General features: G+C 39.8%; 1 pseudogene; it reads left to right on the top strand.

Moving 5' to 3' along the window:
• The first annotated feature begins 2,021 nt into the window (after positions 1–2,021).
• The window catches only part of LOC110490722, a 59,262-nt pseudogene continuing 55,283 nt past the window's right edge, over positions 2,022–6,000 (top strand).

Genomic DNA, 6,000 nt, shown 5'->3' with positions numbered 1-6,000 from the left:
GAGGGGAAGTTGGTTAGGATGATATCTATGAGGGTGCCCATGTTTAAGGCTTTGGGGAGGTACCTGGTAGGTTCATTGATAATTTGTGTGAGATTGAGGGCATCAAGTTTAGATTGTAGGATGGCTGGGGTGTTAAGCATGTTCCAGTTTAGGTCGCCTAGCAGCACGAGCTCTGAAGATAGATGGGGGGCAATCAGTTCACATATGGTGTCCAGAGCACAGCTGGGGGCAGAGGGTGGTCTATAGCAGGCGGCAACGGTGAGAGACTTGTTTTTAGAGAGGTGGATTTTTAAAAGTAGAAGTTCAAATTGTTTGGGTACAGACCTGGATAATAGGACAGAACTCTGCAGGCTATCTTTGCAGTAGATTGCAACACCGCCCCCTTTGGCAGTTCTATCTTGTCTGAAAATGTTGTAGTTTGGAATTAAAATGTCAGAATTTTTGGTGGTCTTCCTAAGCCAGGATTCAGACACAGCTAGAACATCCGGGTTGGCAGAGTGTGCTAAAGCAGTGAATAGAACAAACTTAGGGAGGAGGCTTCTAATGTTAACATGCATGAAACCAAGGCTATTACGGTTACAGAAGTCGTCAAAAGAGAGCGCCTGGGGAATAGGAGTGGAGCTAGGCACTGCAGGGCCTGGATTCACCTCTACATCGCCAGAGGAACATAGGAGGAGTAGAATAAGGGTGCGACTAAAAGCAATAAGAATTGGTCGTCTAGAACGTCTGGAACAGAGAGTAAAAGGAGGTTTCTGGGGGCGATAAAATAGCATCAAGGTATAATGTACAGACAAAGGTAAGGTAGGATGTGAATACAGTGGAGGTAAACCTAGGTATTGAGTGATGAAGAGAGAGATATTGTCTCTAGAAACATCATTGAAACCAGGAGATGTCATTGCATGTGTGGGTGGTGGAACTAATAGGTTGGATAAGGTATAGTGAGCAGGACTAGAGGCTCTACAGTGAAATAAGCCAATAAACACTAACCAGAACAGCAATGGACAAGACATATTGACATTAAGGAGAGGCATGCTTAGTCGAGAGATCAAAAGGGTCCAGTGAGTGGAGAGGTTGGTTTAGGGTCACGGCGATTTAGACAGCTAGCCAGGCCAACCGGTAGCAAGCTAGCATAGGATGGAGGTCTGTTGTTAGCCACCTCTTGCGTTCGGTCAGTAGATTAGTAGGGTTCCGTGTGGTAGAGGGGATTAATCCAAATCACACAACAACAACAAAAATAAGAACAATAGATATAGTTATAGAGGCCCGAGAAGAAAACATAATAAAAATAAATAAATTGTCCGATTGTCTATTCAGATAGCAGCCGGTAAGACAGCTAACGGTTAGCGGGCCGCAGATGGGCGTTCAGGTAACGTCGCGACAGAGGAGCCAGCCGGATCTCATTCAGGTAGATAACGTCGGCAGTCCGGTTGTGAAGGCCCGGTGGGGCTCCGCGTAGGCAGTGAAACGGGTCCGGATAGGTGACTGCAGCCCAGGAGTGAATGATGGAACTCAGGAGTGATTGACGGAGCTGGCTAGCACCGGAACAGTCGATGTTTGCTCCGGAATCGACGAAAGCCGACTGTCACACGGATAGCAGCTAGCTAGCTGTGAGATCCGGGTATGAATGTCCAGAGAGCAGTTGAAATCCAGGGACATGGAGAGAAAAATTGGTCCGGTATGTTCCGTTCCGAGCCGCGCTGCGCCGTACAAAACTGGCGAAGGATTTTCGATAGATTTTCGAGCTAAAGGACAGCCGATGACCACAAACCGTGGTTAGCTTCTGATTAGCTTCTGGATTAGCTTCTGGGCTAGCTCCTGGCTAGCTTCTGGCTAGTTTCTGGCCAGCCTCCTGGAGTTTCTGGCTAGCTTCCTGAAGGATTGCAGATCTGAGGTAAATAATACTTTTTTATAAATATAAATTGGTGAGGCTGGTTGCAGGAGAGTGTTTAGAAGATGAGTTGATGGAAAATAAAAATAAAATGTATATGAAAAAAGTTGTAAATATATATATATACAGCACAATGCAATGGACCACAGCAAGTTCTGGGACGGGCAAACTGGAGATCACCCCAGTCAACGAGTCTCTGCTGAAAGAGATCCTACAGTTTGTGGAACAGTTCAGCTCCAGACACCCTCAGGAGGCTAAACATGTGTTCAATGAGCCGCTGCAGTGGACTAGCTCTTTGGAGGCTTCTGATTTCTAAACAGAGTATGACATCAAGTAATCATGAGGCAGGCTGTTTGTGTAATGTTAATGTTACTCACTGGGGATGTTTTCATGGCGTTAAAACGTATTTATAGCCCTGCAGCAGCACTCATATGTACAATTGAATGAATGTGTTTTCTGTTCAACTTCAGTAGCTAGGACAGAAAACAACATAAACTACACTACTTCGTCAGGATATTTGAGTATTTTTCCTAACTGTCTGCATGTGATTAGATGGGTGATTCTCACAAAACTGGCACTTGACAACAATGAACACATTTTCCATAATTCCTCTTGGATCGCCAAGATTAGGATCTGTATTTATCTATTTCATAATTATTGTTATGTTTTTATTGATCAGATATTATGCATTTTAACACAATTTCCATAATTACCAATGCAAAAATGCTCATTACCTCATCAGTTTTCAAAGTCCAAAAAAAACAATTTCTAATCTTTTTTTAACATTGCTTACCTAATGAAAAGGCCTGAGTTAAACATTTTACAGAAAAAAATATGTTTTTTGTAATTTATCTCTCTATTACCGCAACACAAACATTTCTAAATATTGTTTTTCGGCATAATTACTTGTGTACACATGTTATTTGATATATTTTAATAAAGAACTGAAGGCACACTATCAGATTAAGCCACAATTACTGAAGTATCCATTTTATTTTTTCTAACATTGGTGCATTACGATAATGATAAGCGGGTTTTGGAGATTAGAATGTTTTGCTAATGAAACTGTACTGAGCTGTATTAGAGATTCAGTAACCCAATACATCATCAAACTGTGTCATTTGTTCATCCCAAATTATTTACATAATACTAAAATCACTGATCTTAATGCAATTGACTAAAATACCCCTTATTTTAGCATAAGTATACAGTAAGTACTGTAATTGCGTACATGTATTTTCATAAATTCAAAAGTGGACTTACACTCCCCTTGACTTTTTCAGAGTTTTGTTGTGTTACAGCCTGAATTTAAAATTGACTAAATTGAGATGTTTTGGGGCACTAGCCTACACACAAAACCTCATAATGTCAAAGTGGAATTATGTTTTTCAAAATGTTTACAAATTAATTAAAAATGAAAAGCTGAAATGTCTTCAGTCAATAAGTATTCAACCCCTTTGTTATGGCAAGCCTAAATAAGTTCAGGAGTAAAAATGTGCTTAACAAGTCACATAATAAGGTGCATGGACACAAAAATAGTGTTTAACATGATTGTTGAATGGCTACCTCATCTCTGTACCTCATACATACAATTAATTATCTGTAACATTCCTCAGTCGAGCAGTGAGTTTCAAACACACATCCAACCACAAAGCCCAGGGAGGTTTTCCAATGCCTCACAAAGGCATTGGGTAGCCTAGGGTAGCAGGGTAGCCTAGTGGTTAGAGCGTTGGACTAGTAACCGGAAGGTTGCGAGTTCAAACCCCCGAGCTGACAAGGTACAAATCTGTCGTTCTGTCCCTGAACAGGCAGTTAACCCACTGTTCCCAGGCCGTCATTGAAAATAAGAATTTGTTCTTAACTGACTTGCCTGGTTAAATAAATAAAAAAGTATACCATTTTTAAAACCAGACACTGAACATACCTTTGAGCATGGTGAAGTTATTAATTACACTTTGGATGGTGTATCAATACACCAAGTCACTACAAAGATGCAGGTGTCCTTCCTAACTCAGTTGCCGGAGAGGAAGAAAACCACTGAGGGATTTCACCATGGGTCGGTGGTGACTTTTAAACAGTTACAGGTTTAATGGCAGTGATAGGAGAAAACTGAGGATGGATCAACAACATTGTAGTTACAGTATTCCACAGTACTTATCGAATTGACAGGGTGACAAGAAGGAATACCATTACTGGTATTTTGGTATTTTATTAGGATGCAGATTAGCTGTTGCAAAAGCAAAATAATTATTGTTATCGACTGAAGAGTTTTTCAGAATAAAAAAGAAACGGAATTGAGCTAAGCACAGCCAAAATCGGGAAAACCTGGTTCAGTCGGCTTTCCACCAGACACTGGGAGATGAATTCACCTTTCAGCAGGACAATAACCTAAAACACAAGGCCAAATCTACTACGGAGTTGCCTACCAAGAAGACAATGAATGTTCATTTGACTTAAATCTGCTTGAAAATCTATGGCAAGACCTGAAAATAGTTGTTGAGTAATGATCAGCTTTCAATTTGGTTGAAGAGCTTGAAGATTGTGAAGAGAATAATAGGCAAATGTTGCAGAATCCAGGTGGGGAAAGCTCTTAGAGACTTACCCAAAAAGACTCCCTCAAAGGTGATTCTAACATTCAGGGGGCTGAATATTTTTTTAAATCAAGATATCAATAGTGTTTTTTGTTTTTCATAAATGTTTTACAAATGTCCAAATTTTTCTCCCACTTTGACATTGTAGAGTATTTTGTGCAGATCGTTGACCAAAAAATGACAATTAAATCCATTTTAATACCACTTTTGTAACACAACAAAATGTGGAAAAGGTCAAGGGGTATGAATACGTTCTGAAGGCACTGTAAGCATAAAAAAAAAAAATATTTATTCAAAAAAGTGATTTCTCCAAGGTCTTTACATGTAATTTTTAGTGTATTAGGATATAGATGTGTGGTTCTAAGGTATTTTAGATATATTTCACATTTTAATAGATCCTATGGGCAAATGGGGTGGCAGGGTAGCATAGTGGTTAGAGCGTTGGACTAGTAACCAAACTTGCAAGTTCAAATCCCCGAGCTGACAAGGTACAAATCTGTCGTTCTGCCCCTTGTAACATACGCTGGCTCCTTTCCTGTTTGGAACGTATACATCTTCCCAGATTGACCGTCTCCTGTAACATACAGTATATACAGTATATATGTAACACAGGTACGCTCTTTACTATTGCTCTAGGTCGTCATTGAAAATAAGAATTTCTTCTTTTAACTGACTTGCCTAGTTAAGTAAAGCTAAAATAAAATGGCATAACATGAGATTCCTGTAAAGTATCTAAATATGTGTGATATGGACCAAAAACTGTCTTAAGATATCAAACTACAGTATAGGTACGTGCTAAAACAGTTACACATGTAGAAATGGGGGATATCCTCCTTTAAGCGGCACGGTTGTTCTTTGCTGAAACACAAACTCCAGATTGTGGCTTTAAGTCAATTTAATGGGGTTTCTACACCCATATTTTTTGACAAGCCCTACTTAATCAATTAACTGATGTTTTACAAACAAATCGATACATTAGGTATAAGCAGTGGTCCTAGTAAATAATTAAAGTTACCAGCACAGCACACACATTTTTTATCCCACAGTTGGCTCTTAGCTACTGTAGATTTCACTGATAAAAGAAAAGTGGAAATTGTGAACACTGAGAACATTACTTTTCTTTCCAAAAAGCATATTTATGACATTAGCACAGACACGGTAGAATAGGAAAAGTGTGCCTCGATAGAAAAATAAAATGTTGTGTTTGTTGACAGTTTATACTTAAAAATATGTGTGTTTCTCTACTTTTCAGTTGCCCTATGGTAAAGTCGAAGGAAACGGACAAGGATGGGCGTCCTACAGTATGTTGCAAATCACTCCTCTGAGCATTTCTGTTCACAGTTTTAGTCAGCTCTCCAAAATAGTGCAGCTGGCAAAGGATAAGAGGCTGAAGGAGGTCCGAGCTTGTCTGGAAGGTAAAACCATGTAAACCACAGAATGAGATTTGTATCCCATTTGTTCCTGAGTAGTCGGGCTACATACTTCCCATAAAGCCACGGACATAATTCGTTTGTCCTTGTT

This window comes from Oncorhynchus mykiss, chromosome 15 (genome assembly GCF_013265735.2).
Source record: "Oncorhynchus mykiss isolate Arlee chromosome 15, USDA_OmykA_1.1, whole genome shotgun sequence".
Lineage (NCBI taxonomy): Eukaryota > Metazoa > Chordata > Actinopteri > Salmoniformes > Salmonidae > Oncorhynchus > Oncorhynchus mykiss.
This window is presented reverse-complemented; position numbering and strand designations above follow the sequence as displayed.